A 27,573-nucleotide genomic window follows, 5' to 3' on the forward strand; every position below is an offset into this window, starting at 1 on the left:
ATCTTAAATAAAAATAATGCTCATACATACTATCTCTTATCCATTACTTAGTAGCTACTATAGAAAAATACAATTACTCCCATAGAAAATTCAAACCTCAATAAAATGAGCATAAACTAGATAAATATATGAAAATCTAAACAAAGGAGTTAGGGCATAGGAAAATAGTCTGTATATTTAGATCATAACCTCTCACATCCATCCTAGAGTACATCATCTAAACTAGTTTATCTCACAAAATGGAAATTGATTAGTAAGGTTGACTTTAGTTTTCCTATATTTCATGTAAGCATTTGAGCAAAGCATACAGACAAAAAGCTTGTCACTTTTCTCGTTCTAAGAGGACTTAAAATTCCTACAATTGAGAATTCAGATTGTCTGAATAATGTAAGAATATAAAGCCTGGGAAGGAGATAATAGTATGTTGTTGAATTTTTATATACCAAGACATTTTATATCAGATGAATTTTAGACAAAGACATGGTTAAGAGATTTCTGAAATTTAATTTCAACAATTGTACCATGATCTAATTAAAACATTAAAAAAAAAGCCAGAAACCACAGTGCATAAAATGTACTTATTGCTCTATAAATAACAGTTGAAAGAATAACTTATGGTTCTCAAGATTAAACATGATCTGAGCATATTTGAAGTATAATAGGGCTATTCATTGTTGAATGTATTAATTAGTGAAAATCTTTTAATTAATAAGCCCTAAAATGAGGTAGTTTCAAATAATAGCTCTTGGTTGGAAGAAACAAAGGTTTGTAAGATATTTCAAAATATCATTAATAATTTGAAACTTAAAACAAGAAAGTTTTTTAAGTATATGACTTTGGCACTGCAAACAGTGGAATTAAGGCCAAATGAGCTCCCCATCAGAAAAGATTAATTTAGATAACATGTGGATCAGAAGATTCAAGTTGAAAGGTAATCAAATGGTATGATCAAAGTACTCTCTAGAGACCTATAATCCAGCTTAGTTATATCGTGATCCTTAAACAGCATGTTTTGTCAATTCAATATCCATCTTCCCTAGGGTCCAGAGATTTTATAAAATGGAGGAAAAAATTATACATCCCAAAGAAAGTCTTCTTTCTGAATCAGCTCATTGATTCCACAGAGAAATTATGATTTGTCGATTAATGGATATATAAAGAGATATATGTAGAAGATACAGAGACAAACAAATGGAGAAATAGATTATGAAATCAACCCACCCTTTATTTATTAACCTCAACAGGGTAAGGACAGATCAGCTAGTGAAAGTGTAACTTATGATGATGGTGATAGTAAAAACAACATATGTTCTCATTTACAACATAGATAAATTTAATAAGATTTAAGGGCTTATAAATCCAATATAAACACTAAGGGAAACAATTGAAATATTTTGAGGTGGAATTTAGTAAATTTAAATCTCAATCTTATCTTAATGTTCATGTCATTTTAGTAGACATATGTAATATGTATATATTGTATATGTACATATGTAATATGTATATATAATAGTGTATATATGTAATATATCATATATATCTTATAAATGATACTTCTATGCCTAAATAAAAATTTAAAGGTAATACTCTTTTATCTGTTTTTGGATGCATTAAAATATTAACATGTAAGTTCAATTATTTCTTTATATATCTTTTTTATAATTTTTTAAACATAAGGCCATACTATATACTGGTTGCAGGAACAAAGATTAATTCAAAAGGTATAAATTATTATCTTCAGGTAAGATGCATTTTCATATCACTGAGGAGAAACACCTATGTTTGATACTGATTTAAAATCAAATAAAATCAAGTACAACAAAGAACACGTATGCGCACCAACAATGCTTATCCTAAAATGTTTTTATAATATTGAAACTCAGAGAAGCTTTTTGTTGCTCATCACGATTATTGTCAAATTGCTAAGGTTTTAATTAGTTTAATTAGGAAAGGAAAGGAAATACAGAGCATAACTAAAAATCTTGAGCCCAGGATAGATAAGGCATCCCACCATACTGTGAACTGGAGAAATCCCCTCATCTAAGGAAATAAGAAAACATTATTTCTTAGTTATAATAGCTCCTTCCAATAATAAGGAAGCATTCCAATCTCCATGAATTGCTGACCATTGTGTAGAATACTGAAATAATTAAAATAAATCTTTCCAAAACTTATTAAGATCTATTTAAAATTGTTACTGTATGGGGTGCCTGAGTGGCGCAGTCGGTTAAGCGTCCGACTTCAGGCAGGTCACGATCTCGCGGTCCAGGAGTTCGAGCCCCGCGTCAGGCTCTGGGCTGATGGCTCAGAGCCTGGAGCCTGTTTCTGATTCTGTGTCTCCCTCTCTCTCTGCCCCTCCCCCGTTCATGCTCTGTCTCTCTCTGTCCCAAAAATAAATAAACGTTGAAAAAATAATAAAAATAAAATTGTTACTGCATACTATGAGATATTTTATATAAGTATTATTTTTATTTAATATTGTTAAAATACATTTTACTTTTAAGTGAGAACTTTAATTTTTCTGCAATTGTTAAACATATATTTGTATGGTAATAAAATGGATTATGAGATTAATTCTGGATGTCTCATAAACTGCCAAGATTCCAGTATATGGACAAAGTATCATTAGTTATCTCTAAAAATAGCATTAAAAATGTATAAGGGAATTTAACCATTAAATGGATGGGCTATGTGGGTGATATTTAGGATCTTGAAAGTTTATTATTCTTTGAGAGAACAAAAAAACAATTTTTGGAGAACACTTTGTTGATTATGATAATTAAAAAAATAAAATAAAAACATTGCTTACCCTTATTTTTCCTCTAATTTAAGACTTGTTTTTAAACAGAATTCAACTTAATCCTGATTTTATACAAACAAAACTGCTACACATATTTCCTGCTTTCTACCCCTCACCTCTCCTCCCAAAATATTTAAATCACCACAGGCTGACCTTAAAAGGCACATGTGCAAAACAATGTGCGAAATTAAAAGAACAATTACTGCTGGTCAAAGGGATTTAAAGAGAATAAATGTGGACATGCACAGCTTAATCCTTGGATGAACTAACCCTTTGGGGTCCAGCTAAACTGTTTGTGATACAAGGCAGTTTGTCTCGATGACACACTGTAGTAATTCATATTTATTTAGGTTCTATTGCTGTCTTCCTAAGGCAAGATACTGTTTGTACCAGCTTTTCTCAAAAACAGACTCCATGTGTAGATCCTTGATTAGTGACACATATGAAGATTTCATTTTATCCTTTGTTTTTCAATTGTTCCTTGCCAGAGGCAGGCATTTACGAAAGATTTCATTAAAGGACATTATTCTATCCAAATTTTATGTAGAGGCAAAAATAAACTACTTTTTGTAATAGAAGAGACTTGAGATAATTTATTTTGAAGCTTCTACTTTCTTGCAATATGAAAGGGTGTATTTCATTTAAATTTAAATGAACTTGTAATTTTTTTCACATCGTTTTAGGGGTAAACTCAAAATGGTGACATTAATTTGATGCATATTTTTGCCTATATCATGGAAATTTTGATATAGTAAGCAAATATTCACTATGTTGGCGTTTTTGATGTTTCTAATTACATTTATTGAATTTGTAGAACTCTGTAATACATTTCTATCGGCCCATAAAAACACTATAAAATACAGAATACAAAAATAGAAAAATATCTCTTAAAATAGCAATAAAATGAGTTTTCATAGGATATGCTCAACTCCAAGAAACCAAATGTTCTTCTGTCCCAACTCTCATCAAGTTTAACAAGAGTAATGGGGACAAAACTAGATCAAAAACTGAAAAGCTAGTAAAAAAAAAAAAAGGCATTTTTCTTTTCCTATCCCCACTTTCTCCATTCCCTCATCCTCATAGATATCTGGACCATGCAGAATATTTGAAATTACCCCATTCCCAGGAAATAGAGCAATGTGTAGCGTAAGATTGAACACTACTATACATTCCATAAGGTGTAACATTTTAGTATTGTGCTGTCTCTTTTACAAACAGGAATATATGAAACTTGCCAGATGAAATATATCAGGACCCATAGATGCTTACTAGTAAAGGTAATGCATGTTGCAGGGATATTAGTGCTGTACTTAGAAGATGTGTTTATAATCCAAGGAGAACAATCAAAATATTAGAATATAAGTATCTGGGTTTTTTTTCCAATTATTAAAATGATTCGGTATTAAAATACATTTCTCAATTTTATTCCCACAGAACTTAACATTTTAAAGTAATTTTGGTAGCTGATATCATGTTTATCTACTCACTCTCTGCTTTGCCCCACTGGAAAATATGTTCTGTGAGGCCAGATATCCTAGCTGTGTTGTTCTTGCAGATCCCATATGACTAGAACTGCACCCATCAGAGAGTGGGAATCAATCACTATGTGTTGGATCAAATAGTGTAAATGAATGATTGTATTAACGTGTTTTGTTCATCAAATTTATAATGTCTTCTATTCTCATGCTATAGTACTGTCGCTGTATCTATTTCAATTTATGTTAATTCCAATTGTCTGCATAATTTCAGCAAAAATAAAACTGCCTTTGACTATCAGTATTAGTTGCAATTTTGTGTCCACATCCATATGATTGCTTGCTTTTACATCAAATTCTGTTTCTATTTATCCTTAGCAAATTATTAGACCAATTTGCATGTTTTATATTTTCCCAGCATTAAGATCAAATAATGTTATTTATTTGTCCACCACTGTGATTCTTTGAGATACAATTCAAATCTAGGGTTTTATTTTCAAGCTGTAAATATTGACAGAGAACATTGTAAGTTTGAAAAGAAATACACATATCTTTTTAAATGAATTTTAACTCTTCTTTTTGACTCTTTGGACAACTAAATAAGTTAGCATATTCATAATTGAGTGTTTAAAAATGTGATATATGCTTGCAGAAAGATGTTAAAAATTAAAGCCCTACATATATGTGAATTTGAAACATTATAATTGAAGATTGTGTGAATTAATTATAAATATTAAGCATAAAATTAATATGAATATGAATTAATAATAAGTTTCAAGCAACAAAAGCTAAGACTATAATGGAAAGTAGCCCAGCAAAGCGTGAACCAAGCCCCCCCAGCTGAGCCGTCCTATATCGAGTGATCCCAAGCCTACTTGAGATTCATGAGTGAGAACATATGATTGGCGTTTTAAGCAATGGTGAGGTCAGAAATTAGTGCCAGGAATGAAGTCCTCTTTTTGTTTCCTTTGAAACCAATGCAAAAAGAAAAATAAAAAAAAAATATTATGATTAATAGAAAAATTAAGGAGGCAAGGAAAATTTTCTGCAGGTGGGGAGAAAGATTGAATATTTCCCAGCAATATCATATTTTGCTATTTCAGGAGTACATCTGGTTCTTTCCAGGGAATTTTTAGATATTTTGTGTTTAGGAGAAATGAGGGCAAACTTTTCTTTCCCCCCCTAGGAGGTATCAAAGAAGAACAGAAATGTTGAGGAAGAGTAGTAGGTAATGGCTGAAATTAGATTATGGTATAGTATGCAACATACTGGAGAAGGACTGCTTCAGTATTTAGATATCTAGTAATATCTTTTCTCTGAATGTAAGCATATAAGGATGTTTAGCACCATATATATATTCCAAAGCAAATGGATGATTGCATTATATGTTATGGCCATATGTTATGGCCATGTTATAATGACCAAATAGATATATCAGATAAGGTCACAGGGCTAATTTGAAGAGTATCAACTTTCCTCTACTGTTCGTTGATGGCTCTAATTACCTTACTCAGGAAAAAATATATTAGTTTCTGTTTTAGTTTGCCAGGATCACTATAACAACATACCACAGAGTGAGTGGCTTAAACAACAGACATTTATTTTCTCACAGTTATGGGAGCTGAAGTCCAAACTCAAGGAATAAATAAATTTGGTTTCTCCTGAAGCCTCTCCCCTTGCCTTGAAGATGGCCACCTTCTCACTGGTGACCATGGTCGCCATCACCTGGTCATCCCAAGATCTCTTGTCTGTGTCTTAATCTACTTTTTTTTTTTAATTTTTTTTTCAACGTTTATTTATTTTTGGGACAGAGAGAGACAGAGCATGAACGGGGGAGGGGCAGAGAGAGTGGGAGACACAGAATCGGAAACAGGCTCCAGGCTCTGAGCCATCAGCCCAGAGCCCCACGCGGGGCTCGAACTCACGGACCGCGAGATCGTGACCTGAGCTGAAGTCGGACGCTTAACCGACTGCGCCACCCAGGCACCCCTTAATCTACTTTTTTTATAAGCACACCAGCAGATTGGATTAGGGTCTATCCACATGATTTCATTTTGTCTTAAATATTCCTTTAAGGATCCATCTCTGAATACAGTCACATTCTAAGGAACTGGGGTTAAAACTTCAACATTCGAATTGGGGGTGGAAAAAATTTAGCTCAGAAATTCTCTTTTTAAAAATGCTGTGAAAATGTAAATATTAATGAGAAAAGTAACTGACTTACACTCACCTTAGAATATCAATGATTGTAGAAAACTGTAGTGAGTATGAATCAGAGAGCATCTCAGAGTCACAGGTAGTGTGAGAGTGACTGTGAAAGTAACACAGGCAAACCCTAACCACTACTTTCACTGCCATACACCGGGACCTTTTTAAATTTAAAAAGAAAAAGAAAACAGTTGAAGTAAAATATTAAGTAGTCAGGGATACTGTGTAAAAGTGATATTTATTAGGCTTAAAACTAAGCCCTCCCAAACTTTCCTATACCAAGAATCGCTGAGAAAGCTTATCAAAGGCTCAGATTCCTGCTCTCATCTCAGAGCATCTCATTGCCATGCTGGGATGGACCCAAGGATCTGTACTGTAAGAAGCATCCAAGAACATTCTGATACAGTTAATTATGGAGCACATTTTGAGAAACTGTAGCATAAGCAAAATGCTAATTTTGGTTTATCCATTAAAAGTGTTAATGCTCACTCTCAGAAAAGGGATACTGTCTGGCTACTTTGATTTTATTTGTCTGAAGGACTCTTTACCGATGTCCTGACTTATGTCACTGCTCTCTCTCCCTGAATTTTCCTTCTGTAAAATGGGGATGTTAACAACACCTGCATTATAGATTGTTAAACCACTTAAAAATACATATCCTAAGATAATGCTTCACACATAATTGCTCAATTAATCTTAGCTACTGTTATATGGGGAAAGGTAGGATAAGGTCTTACAGTAAAAGAAAACATAGGATATAGCATGTGTTCATTCCCAGAAGTAAATAGCCACAGTGTTAGACAATTTTGAATTAGTAAACCAGAATTCTGAATAAAGATATTAAGAAAAAGTAAAAACAAAACAAACAACAAACAAACAAACAAACAAAAAACCAGACCTTGAGTGAGGCAGAAGAAAGAAAGGGTATGTGGGACTTAAGAGATAAAGGGAACTAGCCTTCACTGAGAATTTTCCAGGTGCCAAAATCCTTGGCATAGAATTCTTTTAAAGAAATAGAAAAACACAAATATGTTTTATACTCCCTATTTTACATACCAGAGTACTAAATCTCAAAAAGATGAGTTTGTAAATTAAAAAAAAAATAAATAAAACAGGTAAACATTAAGTAAAAGAAGAACTCAAAATTTTGTCTGATGGACGCAAGAACCAACATCACCGCAATAAATTTCTAGGCAACAACCATGCCACAAAGGGTCCCCTTTTTCCTATAGAACCAATAAAATCCAACTAATTCATCAGCAGTGGATTAAGTGACTTTTGAGTAATCTCTGGTCAAAAATCCCGTTGCCAAAGTCTCTGGGCTACCCACTGCTTCAACCTTCTCCAACAATCAAGATGCATAAAGAGAGGAAATAAAAATAAACACTTTTTTTGGTGATATATAAGGAATTTTATTTTAAAAATGGTGCACAGTGCATATTCTCACTCAAGATATTTTTTTTTGCCCATGAGGAAGGGACAATGGGACTCGGTCATTGCATAGTTTTGATGTATTTGAGTACTGCAGTCTGAGTAATACTTATAAATCTCGCACAGCAAATGGTCCCATGGTATGAAAATAAACATACTATTATGTTTAACTGTTAAAAGTTAAACAATTCCTATATGTCATTGCTTTACCTTTGAATGGGTTTCTCGACCTCACTTAGCAATGGCCAATCCCCTTACACAATGAACTGAAGAGGTAAAATTAGGGTATCAAGGAAGTGGAGAGTGCACGTAATTCATGGCTTTTGTTATTTAATATTACATTAATAAGCAATCACACATATGTATCTTAAGATGGCAATAAGCTATCCTCTCTCACAGACCTTTGTGTAGGCTGGTTTCAGATAGAAGTTCTTGCTCCAAATGTCACTTATGGTCGTTAAGTGGTCAGTTGGGTCTGGTATGATCTGAGTTCTGAATGGGCTGGATTAATTCTAATTCTAATAATCTGGGGTGATAAAGTTAATTTGAATAGAGGACCCACAGAATGGAGGCAACCCAAGTGGCCTGGCCTACATCACAAATCTAAACCTGTCATCCTGCAGTTATGGGACGTGCCTTACTGTCAAGGAAACCTAATACACACCAATCACAACTGTGCATTGCAGCTTTACCCTAGAAAATAGGACCAGCTAGGCTTATAAAAGCCTAACCAATTATGCCTTGTTTCCACGTTCCCTCTTGTTGCCTGTAACATTCTAGAAAACTCACTCTTGCCTCAAATCCCTTGGGCACAGTGTTCCAATGCTTGTGAGGCACCATACTCCCCAAATCCACGGACTGTTTTCCATTGAATAAAGGATATCAAATAAGCTACTAAATTGTTTCATGTTTGTTTGTGTGTTTATTTTCATCTGACAGGGGCCTCGGCTTGTCTCAGGATGGGTTGATTATCTCTTACTATCAACACTGCATCTTTTTGTATATTAAGTTGGCCTAATGTACAACATGAAGATTTGGGGGTGGTCAGAATTTTTATACGTAGATTGGCTTCTCTAGGGAATGTATTCCAAAATGGAGGGTGGGGACCAGAAGCCAATTAAGCCTTAGGCTTGGAAATGGCACATCACTTGGGCCATATCCTATTGGTAAACAATCACAGACCCCCTACTCCCTGGCCCTGATTCAAGAGAGTACAGAAATCATCTTCAACTCGTGATGAACCAATAGCAATTCATACTGCCAAAGAGCGTGAGGAACTGGAGATATCATTGTGACCATCTTTGGCTGGATAAAATCAGCGAAGGAGAACCACCATTAGAATTACAGGTTAAGAAGTTTACTAACGGAACTGGATATTATTACATGATTGTGGATCCAAGGCAATAATGATACAAACATAAGAGTTGAAGAAATAGGAAAACGTGTAGAATTTCCAGGAAAATATTGAAGTTAGTTACAGCTAGCTTCTAGAGTAGCGGTGCGAAGGGGCCTGGCATGGTAAACTGGGAAAGGGTTTTGTTCCTTTGCTCTTTGTGGTTACCTCATCTCTGAGTTTTGCAGCAAAGCATCTGGGGGTGGACTTTGGGTTGCTGTTGTTTAACATGACTGGCAGTCATGGGAGGCAGGGTTGGGTGCAGGGCAGGCAGGAACAGGGACAAATTGGAAAACAACTGTACCCCTTGGTCTCTCCAAAGACAATACACCTACCTCAAGTCTGAAGGCTGAGGCTGTATTTCTTCCCTCTGCCTCCCACTCATCCTTTCTAATTTGGAATTGCATAGGTAACAGGTTCCTGGGATATATATTTCCTGATATAATTAAGTTGGCCATCGAACAGTACAACATATATATCCAGTGACTGAGCAGGGTCTACAAACATGTTTGCAAGTGCCAAGTATTTAAATAATCTTACCTGGCCGGAAGAAAAATATTGAATGAGTTGTTTTTGTCTTTGAGATGGATAACCATGTATCGTAAAGCATCACAATAACTATGTAGGTCCATCAGGTGTAATCGGGCATATGGCCCGCGACACTGATACATTTTTATCAAGTGGCTTTGTATTGCTTTAGTATTAGTCACCTAACTACCTCTTCATTCATTTGTTCAACCCACATTTATTGAGAACTACTGCATGCCAGATATTATGCACCTCCGATGGCTTTATTTGCAAAGTTGAAATATTTTCCTTTCTTATTTTATGTAAATTTCATACTGTTGAAAGCCATTTTTAATCAAGAATTCGTATATCTGCATTGAATCATAACTTTGGGAAGCACTGTGGAAGGTTATTGAGGCAAAACTACTCCTAAATCACTGGTTCCCTCCATTTTTCCCCAGTGTAGCTGTCACAATCAGTAGCAGTAAAATGAAGCGACTTGAATGATGACACATCAACTCCCATTAATAGCTGAATGGATATACAAAGGTTCTGGGGAATGTCTACGTTAGCAATGGAAGTGGATTCAAATATGCTAGAAAATTGTTTCCCATTTCAATCTGATTTTTTTAAGTATGTGATTTAACATCTTGTAAATGCATTAGTGCTGCGAATACCACCGAGAAAAAAAGAACACATTTGTAAAGACTTCCTTGCCTTACTTTGTCGTGATATGTGAGTTGAAAGTTATTTTAGCTTTTAGGAATACAAATGGTTTCAAATTTCTGCTTGCTTTCCCCCCCCCCACTTTTAATTTCCCACTAGCAAACCCCCTCCATGATCAAGACAGAAAGGCCGTGTCATTGTCCTGTACAAATACTTTCAGCAAACTGAGAAATTGCTTAGGAATGATATTATGTATTTTCTCTTTCTCTATATCATTGATTATCCATAACATCCTCAATCAGACAACAATCTATTTCAACTTCACACAAAGGAACTAAATTTAGTTGAAGGGTAAAACTGAAAGCAAAAGTGTATGAAAGAGAACAAGGAGGAGGTTAAAGAGACAGGTTTTTTTTCATTATTATCTGTCAATTAGACATTAAATTATTGGGTTTTGGATCTGAGCTCAAGAAGTTATCTTTTTCACACACTTTCTATAAGTGTGACATTCTAAATTTGTGTAAAATTCAGTTACTGAAACAATAGGCCAGTCAATGAGGAAAAGAATACATAGATCCTTTGATTTTAATCGCAAAAATGTATTTTTTAAAGTTGCAAAATGACTGTAACATTAAATAAATTTCAGCCTTCAGCTCAGCAGTTCTGAGTTGAAATGAACACAGCCTTAAATGACTATATTGTCAGCACAACTTATTCCAAGGACGGCCTTAGTAGACATTTAAATATTAACTCTTTTTCATGAAATATTTTCCTTATTTCCTGTTTACAATTAATCAATACACCTAAAGTCTTATTTTCTGTGATATTAACCCTCTCATATTTTTCTTCTAGCTTTCAAAATCTGACTCCAAGAAATGGCAGATATTACTTCCACAGTATGTAACATAAGCATTACTTTTTTTTTCACATTACCAGCTGACACATTTGAAAACTTCATTTCAATCTATATTTATCAGAGAATCAAAATTACCATTTAAATTCTGTCTCTATTCATACCCAATGTCACAAAAAGGCCATTCTCTTAGTTTAGTTCATGAACTTCGGAATGTAGATGACTTTCACATCAACCTCTTACTGGTTTTATCACCAAGTTTCAGTTTAACTGTGCTAAGCCTTTAAATACATGATCCCTTCTAACACAAACATATCTCCATGCACACAAAGACACATACACACACGTTCCAGATCATTTGGCAAGCACGTAGCAGAATTTGGACTTGAATCCAGGAGTTTCTAATTCCCTCCTTTATCTATTCTCTTAAGCAGTACATTTACTCACTTTTGTCTTCCCATAAGACCATGAAGTCGTTGAGGACAAGAACTGTATCTTAATCTCCTTCAAATACCCAGGGCTTACCCTAGAGCCTAGAGCAGCATTATAACCCAATAAGTATTTAATAAATGAATCTATTTAAATAGGAAAATCACATTGGGTGTTTCCTGTAGAATTGAGACTATTAAAATACTAGATTACCTGCCCAGAGTATATTAGGCAAATGCATTTACTATGTACATGACTGGTTTATGTAATTTTCCCAGGTGACATCTTTTGGGGTCAAAGAATAACCTATATGTAGAATATTTGAACACTTATGGGAAATAGTTTCATGGTTAGAACTGCCAGTGATGGCTGTGAATTCCACGTCAGTGAAGTTATTTAGACAAAATGTGAACCAGACACTGGACCTAGCCAGTAGAGAGTAAACAATAATGGAAAGGATTAGTAGTCTGTATACTAATTAAGGCCATTTCATACCCAGTTTTGTATCCATTTTCTTTTATAACTAAGCCCAGAAAATAACTCTTTCTACCACAATTTCCACAAAGAGATGACAACAGAGAACACACTCATTGGAGGGCACATCAACAATTTCTTTCTCTTTCAAGCATTCATTTATTTTTTTTAAACTAACTTTATCCAAATAAAAACATTTAAAAGGTTTAGCATGCAGATTACAAAATAGCAAACCTCTGGGGATGACTATATATATTTGTGTCACACCTGTCAATGTTAAGAGGTCCTAAAACATGGTCCAATAACATAACAAATCAAAACTGACACCGTTAATTCAAGGAAAGGGACCAGCCTACACGATGTAATCCTTTTTTTTTTGCTGACTTGCACGAGAGCAAACATCAGTATGTAATGATGCATTATGACACCAAATAGCAGGGGTTAGGGGCAAGCACAGACCGAAATCTTTTCTGCAGCATTTATGAAAGATTCAGAGCCACTTACTGTTCTTTTTTGCTGGCCTAAGCATGAATCAGTTTAACAGCTCAATTTGCAATGTTATTGCTCATAGAGGGAATAAAAAATATATCAGATGTTCTAAGAAATCTATGTAAGTGAGAAATTAGTAATTTTCGATTGTGCAGTGAGAACACATGTGTTTTTTCGAAAGCAATTTAGTATTCGTAGAGAAAATGAATAAAAATTTATTCTTTTCTAAAAGGACTAAGCTTTTGGTAGGTGAATGTGTTTGAACATAAAATATGAAGTGATTTCACATGGTCCTGAATTAGCTTCTGCAGAGCTGAGTAATTTTAGCTTATTTCCCTATGTTCAATTGAAAACTCCTTCTGTCCATTCTACTAGAATTGGGCATTTTACAATGAGATTGATAAGTCAAGTGGCAATAATTAAATATCAAATGACTGAAGCGAATATTGCCTAAATGGATCACATTGAAATCAACTGAAGTCAAGTTTCAGCCTGGTGAAAACAATAAGACTTCTAGAACAATCAGGTTACTTTAATTGAGAATACACAAACACACAGAGCCCAGTTCAGCACTCTGGTTTAAATTCCCAAGTTAGAAACAAGTTAAATTTGGCTTATTATTTTAAGGAGTGCTATAACTTAATTAAATAGAGCAGATATTTTAAAACTGGCTCAGGAATATAAAGACATTGGTAAACTAATTCTTCACTTGTAGGATTATTCATAATACAGTGAAAAAAAAAAAAGCACCAAGTGCTAGGGGACGTGGGTTTTAATTCTGGTTTTTATACTAATTAGCTCTGTGACTAGATTAAGACCTACTGTGAAGGAGTTATTTCTCTTCAGTGAGGCTCAGCTTCCAATTTCCTCACATGCAGATTTAGTGTTTCAGATCCAACAATCTCCAAGGTCTCTTTCAACTCAAACATTCTGGAATTTTGTGATACTACTTTTGGATACACTTATTATTCCAAAGATTGCAGAGAACATTCTTATTGGTCATCGCCTCAAAATAGATGGAAGAAAAAACCAGGAGAGAAATTTTACATTCTGAGTTTGCAAACTTATTAAGCTTTAAAGCCTCCAGCAGAATGATATGAAAAACACACTCCTTCTTGGGTGAATTTTTACAAATTCAAGTCAAGATATTTTATCTTGAAAATGCAGACTACAGCAGGAAAACATTTAGCCCCTAGAAAGAGTGGAACCAACAAGATGGCACAGAAATGTCTGCTGAGTAACGTCTCTGTCATCTGAAGGGTAGTTTTGGGTTCTGAGGTGGTCACTGTCCAACTGGGTGATGATGGGGGGAGTTACTTAACATCTGTGGGGCTTTATTTTCCTTATTTTAAAAATAGAGACACTTAAATCTAACTTACATAGTCATTTTCAGACTCACATGAGATAGAAACGAAGTGGAATTTAAAGTAAAAAGGAAAAGAAACTAAGTACCTAAGTGGCACTGTTCGTTAAATGCTCATTAAATGTTTGTTAAATGTTAACATTCTCTTGCAGGTAGTCTTTACCTAGACCACTGCATTTCTTTGTCTTTGTTTTTGTTTCTTTTGTTTTTGTTTTTGTTCTTTCCACTTACCTTTTTAGAAGCTGTTTGATGGGAATGTTTCAATGCCCCAGAAAGTAGTAACAGCTTTTTCGCATGTCAGTTCACCTAGCCATTTCTTTAAAAGTAGATCCAGGAAAACCTGCATTGAAAAACTCAGAGATGAGTGCTCTGTGAACAGTATGGTATTTTAGAGGAAAAAAAACCCAAAAAAACCCAGCCTCTTGTCCTTCAAAGAGCTCCTAACACAGTGTTTTGGTGCCTGAAGTGAAATTCAAATAAACACTGTTAGTAAAAACAGTAAATGCTCATCATACTGAGAATTTTTTGACATTGGAACAATAAAGCATAATTTTGGAAGCTAGAGACACTAATTCTATTGCTCTTGTCAGACTGAATCGCTGCAAAAGCTATAGCACTAGGCCAAGTGGAAAATAATGGTTGTGGTTAAATACATTGTATATTTTTATACAATTTTAATGAAGTGTTAGTGTTTATATCTTGAAGGATGGAAAAAATGCCTCCCCCAAGATTTCCAACATCTTTATCTCTTCTTCCATTTCCATATCAAGTTTTCCTACTCTTCATGTAATATAAGAAATCAATTGCACAGCAAAGATACATTGGGGTATCAACATATTTAATCATGTTATAGATAGCATTTACAACTTCGTGTGTTTAGTGATAAAATTTATTTTTGTTGGCATTACTTTTTCTTGTTTTGATATTTGGATACATTTTCTTTCCACATTTTGCATTTTCCTTGTGAGTTAGCTTCCATCTGACAAAATGATTAGCTAGTAATGTTTGTGGCTAAGCATTGTACTGAAAGGAACAAAACTCAGCACGTTCATGTAACTGACGGGAGCAAAGAAGGTGCGGAAGCTTAGTGGAACTCTGGTCAGCATTATGATCATTTTAATTCGTGTCATGTTGCTATCTTCTACTCATTGGAGAAGACATGCGTCAAGGTTGTTTAACAAATAACTGTTAAGGACAAAATAATACATTAATCCTAGGTCTTGTACACTTTCTAAAATGGTGCTTGTGCTACATGACCAGCTCTCTCAACCCAGCCTCAACCTGAAGACTCTGTCTCTGACCTCAAGAAAGTTACTCTTGCGGACATACGCGACTTAGCGAGAGAACATTTGAGGAAGCACGAATAATAGAAAATAAATTCTTCTTAAGTGCTAACGGGATGATGGATCATAATATATAACAAATTGTGAAGATAGACCTAGGGACTAAGTACAACCTCTTAACAGTGAATCAATACAGGAACCAAAGTCAGGCTGGAAAATGCAGCCTGCCATGATCCACAATTTACTCAGACCACCAAGTTCGAAGGTGTATATCACCCAAGAACTCAAGAATGGAGGTTATAAAGTAGCTTCAGTCAGCTTCAGTCACCATTTCCTAGTAGGCACTTCTTTAGAGAATGAAATGGTGCCCCTTAAAAATTTGATTCTACAATTAATTCTGCATAGCCCAATTTGTTTCCTATTTTAAAGACAGGCATCTCATCAGTAACTATGCTCGATGTTTCTAAATTTCATCTGCACTGGCATTTAAAGATCCACCCTCCTTCCAAATAAAGATTTTTGTTGCTGTTAGTTTTATTTTCTTGTTGTTTTGTTTTGTTTTATTTGGTTGTTTTTTTTGTGTTTTAACACTGATGAGGACGGCTGATTCCTGACTGGGGAGGAGAGAAGGAATTTGTATTCAGGAAGGAATGGTAAAAAAACAACATAAATAATTTTGAGGACATGCATCTGGAGAAAGTGATGCAAGCACATTTTTTCTGTGTTTATCAACAGAAAGCAGGAAGACCTCACCACACATCAAACCAGGGGTCTTCTGTAACTGGAAGCTGAATACAAAGCTGTTTCAAGGATCCGCTATGTGAAAGGATCTGTGCAACAATGAGAATGGCTCTAGTAAGCGACCGCGACAATGGTGGGTGCACATTTAAGTCTTCCTGCATGCCCAGGTGTATGCTAACTGTTTTTCGGACATCATCTCATAGCATTCTCTCACAGCATCTCCAAGGTTGAGGCATTATTATGATCAACTCATCTTCAGAGAGGAGGAATCAGGGACATTGAGCTCTCAACTCAATGGGTTGAGACTTGGGACAATGGGTCTCAACTTGGAGACACATTAGAAGCACCTGAAGATGATTTAAAAATACCTCCAGGGCTTGAATTTAGACTCTCTGGCAGGTGGGGACAGACACTGGTATTTTTTAAGGCCCCCTTCGGGGTGCTAATATGAAACCAATGCCGATAAACACCAAATCATGTAACTTCCCCCAGTTAACACAATGAAGGTGAAGTCGGGATCGGCCCCAGCAAGGTAGACTCTTCATGGTTCATTCAGCTGTTCTGTATTTGGGGAAGCAACAGCAGGCTGGAATTAGGAGTGTAGTATATCTCTGTTCCAAAATTATGAGTGTATATTATGGCACGTCTTCAGCATCATGTTCTTGGACACTCCTTCCTTAAAAAGCCTCCTGTGGTTTCTCATTACTTTTGCAGTAAAGAAAAAAAAAATATTTTACTTGTTCTACAAAGACCAAAGCCCTCAGAACGTGGCTTTGTCCTAGCCCTTGAAGATGCTCCTCAAGCAGTGGTTTTCCCATCCCCTCTGTCCCTGGGTTTTCCCAGAGCCTATGGCATCTGCTTGGATTATGCTCTTTTCTTCATCTCCAAATTAATCTCCACCCCACCTTTTAATTTTATCCCAAGGCTCACTTCTCAGGGAAAACATGATTTTCATGACTAGGTTGAAGCCTTCACTTTCCCCAGTCTCCCCATTCACCTTATGGATTCTCCAAGCTTCAAGTTCCTTTGTCTCCATTGACAATTTCACTTGGTAACCCCATGCACAAGATTGCTGGATGGAAGTCTCTCACTGCCATCACTCTCCCTGGCCCCAAAGCTGTCAATTAGTGGGCATACCTCTATTTCACTTTCCTCATGCCATCTTTAACTCTAGCTGTTGTACATCAAAATTTATCTCCCTGCTCTGCAATGTAGTTCTCTTTTTTATTTGCATTAAAAATGACAGCATTCCCTTCACTGCCAGGGCTTGTGTTGTTAGAACTCCTCGTGAGTACTTACCCTTACATAGACAACCTTGACAGTGGAACGCTCAACATATCTTCTTGGTTTGTGTTCTTCTTTTCATTTTTACTGCCATCTTCAAGTTCAAGGTCTCATCACTTCCACTTTAGACTACTACAGCACTGCTCCACATGTGTTGGGCCATACACATCTGAATCATTAGATTCATGGGTTCAGCTCATTACAATACCAGTGCCTTATCCCAGTTCAAAAGAATCTGGATCCCTGGGGCTAAAGCTTTAGGATCTGCATTTGAGGAAGTTCTTGGATCATTCCTCTGCACACAGAAGTTTGAGAATCATTAAACTGAAATAACTTTAACTCTGTAAGCGTTATCCAATCCTAATCTTTCCTGCTTCAAGTGAACATAGATATTCCTTCCACATTAATATCCAAGGAATTATCCCAAGAGCAAAACACTCAAACAAAAACACATATATTCTGAAACTCCATTGCAGGCCTATAGAATTAAGAATCCATTTAAAGTTTAGAAAGGAGGCACTTGTTGGGATGGCACTGGGTGTTGTATGTAAGCGATGAATCACGGAATCTACCCCCGAAACCAAAAGCACACTGTATATACTCTATGTTACCTAACTTGACAATAAATTATATTTTAAAAATAATAAAGTGTAGAAAGGATGTTTTCCCTTCTCTATTTTATTCCAACTTATTTTTCTACATATACTCCATTCTTTTCTAAAGACAAATTACAAGACATATTTCTGGAGATTTTTCTTTGTATCAGGTTAACACTTCTATGCCTGGTTACAAATAAGTTGCTTTTTTCCACTTAAAATGGGCTCGCTCCAACATATGCCTCAAATTTCAAACTTTTGTGCTCACTGCAAATGAAATCTTTTAATTACTCTTTGGTGACCACTTGAGTGGTGACAGCCAAAAATTTTATTAGGTGTCTAGAATTTTAATGACAGCTTTTCCATGTTTTCCCAACCTAGTTCCATCATGCTTTTCAAAATATCATAAAGACTCCTGAAGCGACTCTCATCTCTCCTTTTATCTCATGTGGCCTATGCTTCCCAGTTCGAAAGAGATGTGTCTTCATATATTTAGGTATTTGGTACATCTGCTGCTTCCACCTAATCCAGGTGGCACCTTTGATGTTGGGAAAATTCAGATGCCGCTGCCTTGAGAACTCAATGCAAGTATTGTATCCATAGAACCCAAATGTCTGTAATTAATGAGTTGGCAATGATGCCCTCTTCTGGAGGGCATCATTTCCTATTGGAGGAGAAGCACTTCTTTCTTGTCTCTTCCAAATGACACCTTCTGCCCCCAACTACTTTTGGAGTTTCCCGCCCCCAACTTCTTTTGATCACTGATGCTTTCATTTTGTTCAGGTTTCAATAATTAACGAATAATACCCCATCTTAATTTACAAGCAACTGAGAAATGAGAAGTCAGATTAATGTAGATTAAGCAGCCATGACTGTTTAAAACTGGCCTCAAAGATGGAGTTTAGGTATGGCCAAAAGGCCACGTAACACTCACTTGAATTAGAATGACTAACTCAACTGAATAACCAACAGGGTAAGCTCCTTTTTGTGAGGCAGAAGAATGGACAAGAATGGACCTGCTGGACAGGAAGATTTCTTCCTGATCTTGATATTCTGTTCTATTTTGGAGAGCTCCCCACAGAACACTCCAGATTGATCTATGCCCCTCGTTCACTTCTTTCATCTGATTAGAAAGTTTGGAAAGAAACAACTTCACAAGAGACCACCTCCTCATTCCCATGTTTCCTTTTCTCTTCTTTTCTCTTTTTTCTTTATAATCTGGGTGTCCAGTCTCCCAGAAAGAACATGAATCTTATCTGCTTCCTCATGGCACAGGTATAAGGGGCAAACTTCCTTTGGAAAACACTCTGTAGTCCAGTTTGACCAGGGTTATGCTAGGTAAATCTTTAATTTTTTTTTAAACGTTTATTTATTTTTGAGACAGAGAGAGACAGAGCATGAACGGGAAGGGCCAGAGAGAGAGGGAAACACAGAATCCGAAGCAGGCTCCAGGCTCTGAGCTGTCAGCACAGAGCCCGACGCGGGGCTCGAACTCACGGACTGTGAGATCATGACCTGAGTCAAAGTCGAATGCTTAACCGACTGAGCCACCCAGGCGCCCCAGTAAATCTTTAATTATGAGCCACATTCTCCAATATTTTATCAGGAATCAAGGTGCTATCACCGAAAAATGTTTGTCTGTGAAAATAGACCATTTCCCTAGTATAAAAAAAAAAAAAAAAAAAAAAAAAAAAAACTCCTTTTACTCTCTATTCCTCTTGGAATAAAAACCAAAGTACACATACTGGCTGGCCTCAAGTCCTTTTCAAGATGGGTCCCTAACACCTATCTATTCTAATCTCCTTCTCCTGCTTACCTCAATTCTCTTTCCTGTAGTCATTTTGGCCTTCTTGTTTGTCTATAAATACATAAGACATTTACTTGACCTATTCCTCCACCTGGGTTCTCTTTCTCTAGATAACTCCCTCAAGCACTTACCTTTGCTGAAAGCTCACCTTCTCAGTAAGGCCTCCCCTGAAACCTTATTACCCTGTTCAACACTGCAACCCAGTCCCACCTCCTGCACCCCCATGTTTATTTCATGTTGTACACTTTACTTTTTTTTTACATCATCTCCAAATATACTATGCACTTTACTTATTTATTTTATTATTCGTTAAATCTTTCTCCCAAGTGAAAGTTACACTAGGGTGGCAGTTTTTGTATTTTTGTTCCACGACATATCCTAAGCACACAGAATAGTTCCAGGCAAGTAGGGGGCAATCAACATGGGGGAGAAGTAAGCCTGGGACAGAGGTCATGACCAAGGCCGAGGTCATGACACTAGTACCGATATAGACGATATCCCTGGAATATAAGAGCAAAACAAATGGTAATTATTTAAAAATTATAATTTGTTTTCCCATTTTGTAATACTTGAGTGCCTTGCTGCTAAATATGTTTGTAACTTCAACCAATATATAGTGTTACTTACTTTTCTAAACATTAGATCAAATTATTTAAACAATGCCTAGTACTACAAGTCATTTAATATGTGACAGTTTTGTGTACGAGAAATTGACAATGTATTTGCTATAATTAGATATATATATTTTTTAATGTATTTTTTTAATGTTTATTTATTATTGAGACAGAGAGAGACAGAGCATGAACGGGGGAGGGGCAGAGAGAGAGGGAGACACAGACTCTGAAGCGGGCTCCAGGCTCCCAACTGTCAGCACAGAGCCGGATGCGGGGCTTGAACTCACAGACCTTGAGGGAGCCGAAGTTGGACCTGAGCCGAAGTCGGACGCTCAACCGACGGACCCACTCAGGCGCCCCTAGTTCTATATATTTTTATGCGACAGAATGAATAATTAAAGCTTAGAAACCTTCCCTGCTGACTATTATGTGTTTGACGGAAATTTGTTGTTGATGTTATCATTATTGTTGGAATGTACAAGTGTGGGCGAAGGGTTTTTAGAGAGAAATAATCAAAAGTGGGGCCGTCATATATTTGTGGATTGGTCTGTGGTATCCATTCAACTTTTTTGCAGTCTGCTTACCTGTGATACATAGGCTGGAAAGTTAAACCCATGGACCTAATTCTTAGTATGTAGAGTTTTGGCTGGAGACGAGGGACTGCCAATTGGGTATGTTTACTGAGATTTGAAGGTTGAAGGTAATAAAGAGTACCATTCTAGAGTTAATGTCAATGCTGAAGATATTAGGTTCTCTATTGAAGTGTTCAGATGTCCATTCACTGTCTTCATGGGTGACAGACAGCTGTTATAGTTCTCTAGCTTCCAGATTTTTGATTTACAACTAGAGTGGTATGTTCTCGAATTCAACAATTCTTCCTAGTTCCTGCCATTCCTGTTTAGTGCAGATATGGAAGCTCCCATGTTGCTCTAGTCTGTATGTAGTATCGTTTAGCAATTGTTCTTGAGGACAAGCCTAGACTCTGCTTCTCTAGCTGTTTCAAAGGTTTTCCAATTACCTAATTACTTGTAACAAAAAAGAATGTGTTATGTTTAAAATAGTTGGAGAAAATTCTTTTCCTTCCTCTTATCTGGGATTTATTATCACATACTGTAAGAATTCTCAAATGAGACCTCCAACTGTATTATTCATATATTGTGCCCTTGGCCCAAATGCAAGTTTCTCCTACATTAAAACTAAATCATTTCACTTGCATCTGTATGAATTCTTGATCATTATGAATAATAATGGGTGCATAGTAAGCACTTACTTATTTCAATGAATGCATTTTCATATTCTTACTATAATTGTATTTAGAGAATAAATATTTATTAGATACCTTTTATGTTCTAGATACTATTCCATGTACAGAAGTAATGAAGTGGGTTTTATTTTTCTTACTTTTTTTAAACTATGTTACCTATTATTATTTTGCAATATATTTCAAAAAAATGCAGTTGCTGTTGCCTTAACTGCTATAAGACCCTCATAAGCAAAGCAAGTCCACCTGTAGCATTTGTCCTTTTTACCACTGATTGGGGGGAAATGTCCAATAAAGTGTAAAATGCAGCATATGCAATCATGGAATCTAAAAACTTTTCATGATAACGTGTTGCAGATTGCACTTGACAGTTCACCACTACAATGGAAACCTGGACCCTGCGTGATTCACGCAGTCTTTGAGACCCAAACTGGAGTCATCAGGAAAATGACCTGTATGCAAAGTTTGCAGCTGTGCTCAGTTAATTGGCTCCATCCTCCAGGAGTAAGCCCACCCGGGACACTGAGCTGTTCTGCTCCTTTGTGGGACTCTATTTCCACAGGCTTATCTCAGATTGGGACCAGCATCTCTTCTCCAATCTCACTTTTTACCCAACTCGCTGAGCCTTCATATCCTTGGTTGATACTATTGTTGATGCCAAAGCGTCTGCTTTCAAATCTGAATGGACCTGCAACATGCATCTTTGAACAGCCATTTGAAAAGTAAAGCTTAATAACACCTTTCATTTGTAACAAAGTCTCTTCACAGAGATTTCTCCAAGACGTATTACCAAGACCATCTATGTGCAAAACCACTGCTTTGGAGCATTTGCTTGTAGTTCCCAGAAAAAACAAAACAAAACAAAACAAAACAAAAACTGAACTTTCCTTCTACATGAATTCATTTATTTTAAACCAACACCATCTGCCGTCTTGAAAGACCTCATGAAGAATGTCATACATTTCAGAAGCCAGCAGTTTTGTATCTCCTGGAATTGTAGTCTTCTGTATAATATTTTGCAAGCTTAGCATCATCCCCAGTTCTCCGTCCATCTTTTCTCTGTTAGCGTGGCATTCTGCCAAGTACTGAAGAGCGAGCAAAGCCAAATGGACAACAGAGGGGTTGGGAAGGTCCATAAGTAAAATAAGGTCAGGCAGATATCCATGACATCGTAGACAATGGTTCCTCTACTTAGTAGATCTTTTGGTGGATCTCGTAACTGGTTAACTAATGTGAGAGAACATTTGGTTCTTTATTCATAGTAGAAGAGGAAGAATTCATCCTCTATGCCATACACAAACAAAATCTTCTTAAATTCACACCAGAGCTTCAGGAGTCCAGAGCCTGTTGGACCATCAAGGTCACACCAACACATGAGGTAGAGGGACCCAGGAGTCACAGAGCGGGTCCCTCTATTTAGAGCCGTGATCTCAGCAATGGCAAATGACCAGGCTAACTCTGGGAACCAAGGAGTGAGAAAGCTGGTGACAAAAGGTTCTACAGACTCACCCATGACCCTGCAACATCCGTCAGCTCTTGATTTTTATCTTATGGGGCATATAGATTAGTGGAAGTTTTCAAGTAGCAAGGCATAGCAGAAAATATCTTTATTTGTTCCTGTTGATACAAGGTTGTCTTAATTTTACTCTGAAACAATATGTTTTTGAGCATTTTTTTTTGGTAGCTAGACACATTTCTTTCTCTAAGTAGTTTTAATGACATTCTTTTTAAAATGGTGATGATGTTGGTAAATTCCAATTTTCTTATCAATCCCCCAAATCATGTAAGATCATATGTCAATAAACAAATATCTAACTGGTTTTCGCTCTCTGTTTTAAGTATCTGTGGATTCATAATGAAATAAGCATTGATGTTTTAATATTAGAATCAAATTCAAAGAGCAATAATTACTGTTTTATATATTAAATGTTCTATTATAAATTATATTTCATTGTATAAAATAAAATAACTTATATATTAAAGAATTCCATTGAAAATGGGAGAATTTAGTATAAAGATGTAGTCAAAAACTGGTTTGTCTGATCCCCAGAATTCCACCACTGTATTTCTTCTTTGCATCTATGTATCTATCTATACAGAGAGATATCAAAGTTGAAGACATCCTAATACCTACATTATGAATCATCATTATAATACTAAAAAACTCTTCCCTGCTGTTTGCAGATGATTGAATATGTCCTGTATGACTTAACAAGACACATTATTTAATATCTTTGCAGAACTGAGGGAATGCTCAGAACACTCGGAACACTTCTAATACCATTAAATCTAAGATTATTCTTACATAACTTGTCTTCATGGTCATGACATCTTGACACTATGATCTTCCTCAAGCTTTCAAATACCAAACAAACCAAAGTGTTAACTCTTTATTTTTGAACCAGATTATCTCCTTCATCTATCATTGAGAGAATCAAGAGAATCACTGGTTTTTTCTGACTAATGTTGTCAACCATTAATTTCCATACCTACATTGCTGTAGATTTTTTCAAGGAAACTCCAGTATGATGAACTTGGTGATTCTAACGTCAAAACTCACTTGAAGGTTTGTTGTTGGTTTTGTTTATGTATAATGTGTGTGTGTATAGATATATACACACACACACACAGATATTTAGATAGGTATTTATATAGACAGATGCTAGATTATAGATGATAGATAGATAGATAGACAGATAGACATATCCCAGATATCTTAGTGTAAATATGGCCTTTCACATTCTTTCATTTGGTGACATCACCAAAGTTTCCCTAAGAAATAAATTTTTAGGGGCGCCTGGGTGGCGCAGTCGGTTAAGCGTCCGACTTCAGCCAGGTCACGATCTCGCGGTCCGTGAGTTCGAGCCCCGCGTCGGGCTCTGGGCTGATGGCTCGGAGCCTGGAGCCTGTTTCCGATTCTGTGTCTCCCTCTCTCTCTGCCCCTCCCCCGTTCATGCTCTGTCTCTCTCTGTCCCAAAAATAAATAAAATGTTGAAAAAATTAAAAAAAAAAATAAAAAAAAGAAATAAATTTTTATTTTTCTTTCATGATTTTAAATATTCCTGCTGACTTTTAGAGCACTATGAAGAAACTCTCATTGCTTCAAACATATCTGAGTGTAAGCAGGGCCACCAATGACCTCAGAGATTAGGGAACAATTAATCCTTTTAAACTGACACCAACTGTTTCTACTCTTACTATTAATGTTACCACCACTGCACCTTTAAATTCCTACTGTCTTTTTTACACACTCTGCCTCAGTCCTTTGGAAATTATTATTGTCAGCAATATATTTTTTTTTTTTCATTCTCGCTTCAGTGCTTCACAGATGAGTGCAAATTTCTGCAATTTCCACTTCTCCCTCCAAGTCTTTTCTTCCTCACCCCTGCCTGGCTCCTTTTTTTCAATCCTCTGACTCCTCTCATGTAGCTAAAAAGGACCCTGTGTTTACACTGATAAATTTAAAAAGACTCATGCCCTTAAGGAACTCTTCGCCTACCAGGGAAAACCCAGTGAAAAACAAGCAAACGTAATATGTGTTGCCCACTGATGTCACCCAAAGGGGAAGTTGTCACCTATCCCAGAAACCTGATTGTTTCCAGGGGCAAGAATGTGACAACCGGTTTTCTCTGGGCTCTCTGCCTTGATGTCATGCCTGACATTTTCAGCATTCTGGGAAATGGAAGAAGTATACAAATATTGTCCAGAGTACAGAGAATGGAAAAACCTAACAGGGCCATATTTGAGAAAAATTGAGCAAACCACAGCAGAGAAGTACCTAATTGTTCAAACTAAAAGCTAATAGTAGAGTGCAAATCATACACCAACCAAAGGTCTAACTGTACTAGTACTTTATGTGTGTATTAATTAAATTATTAATGAAAATGGTTTACATGTGAGGGAATGAAGGCCCTAAGAAGATAAACCTGTCCAAGATTAGAAAGGGAGTAAGTGGCAGAGATGTGACCTGAGCCCAGGATGTCTGGCTACAGATACAGGCCTCTTAAACCCCATAGTATATAATTTCCTCGCACAATCTGGAAATTTTTCTGGGATGCCGTAAAATCTAATTGTGCCACACACATATACATAGCACACATGTGTTCACACACATATACATGTAATATTCATATAGCAGCTAACAGTTCACAAAGTATTCTCACATGTAAGTCTCAATCACATCCACAACCCTCGATGTTAACTAGGATCACAATACATAAAAAAAAAAATCCTAAAGCTTCTAAGTCTGAAGAGAGTTATTCAAATTTACATTGATTGGGGCGCCTGGGTGGCGCAGTCGGTTAAGCGTCCGACTTCAGCCAGGTCACGATCTCGCGGTCCGTGAGTTCGAGCCCCGCATCGGGCTCTGGGCTGATGGCTCAGAGCCTGGAGCCTGTTTCCGATTCTGTGTCTCCTTCTCTCTCTGCCCCTCCCCCGTTCATGCTCTGTCTCTCTCTGTCCCAAAAATAAATAAACGTTGAAAAAAAAAATTTAAAAAAAAAAAAAAATTTACATTGATTATAAGATTTGCCTCTAAATCTTCCAACTGCATGACCAGACATTCCCCATAGCTATATCAATATTGCTTTTAAAACCCGATATAAAACCCAAATAAGAAAATAATAGATAGATACAGCTGGGACTGATCTCCTTTACAGATGGTTTTTATGTGTTATGATTGAAGACACTTGTTAGTCCTTCTCAGTTTCATCTAAGCAGTGGAAACGGCATATAGTAATTTATCCTCATGGAAACCAATTATATTTTCAAAGATACTGTGGTTGAAATTATAGTTATATATTATATATACCTATACATGATATTCACATTATAATTATAATGTGAAATATTTTATTAAGATTTCTTGGAACATACAAGATATCACTCTACCTCAGGGCCTTTGCACGGACAGTTTCTTATGTCTGAAGGGCCCTCTTCCTTATCCACATGGCTTGCTCCTCACCCCCTTGTCTTTGACCAGATGTTTCCTCTTCAAAGACTTTTTGCTGATCAATCTTTAATTTTTTTTTTCAACGTTTATTTATTTTTGGGACAGAGAGAGACAGAGCATGAACGGGGGAGGGGCAGAGAATGAGGGAGACACAGAATCGGAAACAGGCTCCAGGCTCTGAGCCATCAGCCCAGAGCCCGACGCGGGGCTCGAACTCACGGACCGCGAGATCGTGACCTGGCTGAAGTCGGACGCTTAACCGACTGCGCCACCCAGGCGCCCCATGATCAATCTTTAAAACTGTAGTCTTCCTTCCCACTCTCCTACTGCTGGTTCCTCATTTTCTTTCTTTCCTGCTATATCCGTTAACATTTATGATCATCTGGAATACATTATAGGTATTTATTTGCTTATCTTTTGTATACATTTCCATGGCAATATAAGCTCAAAAAGAGGAAGAGTTTTTAATTGTTTTTTATACACTACTCTATCACAACAATTTTCCGGGGTATGTTAGGCCTTCTATCTATTTTTCATCTATCTATCTATCATCTATCTATCATCTATCTATCTATCTATCTATCTATCATCATTATGTGTTGAATAAAATACATGTATTTTTTACTCTCTAAGTTAACCATACAACAAGTTGTACATGGATCAGCATGTACCATTTTGATGTGTTACATCGTTTTCATGGCTAATATGTATGAATGCCTATTTGCACCAAATGACACAGTTGTATTTTCCTTACCATAATTATACAGCTAGAAAGGGTAAAAATAATAATGGATGATACCTATATCACCTTACATGTGCCAGGCACTTTTTAAACACTCTACTTGCAGTAACTCATTTATTCCTTACAACAATACTTTGAGATAGCTATTATTATATTATCCTCACTTTATTGGATGTTAAAAATAAGGTACAAATGGTACATGGTCA

The 27,573-nt window shown here is 36.3% G+C and overlaps 1 pseudogene; it reads right to left on the reverse strand.

Annotated features, from left to right (window-relative positions):
* Positions 1 to 22,113: 22,113 nt before the first annotated feature.
* Positions 22,114 to 22,955, reverse strand: LOC101098709 (annotated as a pseudogene).
* Between the last annotated feature and the right edge of the window lie 4,618 nt (positions 22,956 to 27,573).

This window comes from Felis catus, chromosome B1, assembly GCF_018350175.1.
Source record: "Felis catus isolate Fca126 chromosome B1, F.catus_Fca126_mat1.0, whole genome shotgun sequence".
Classification (NCBI taxonomy): domain Eukaryota; kingdom Metazoa; phylum Chordata; class Mammalia; order Carnivora; family Felidae; genus Felis; species Felis catus.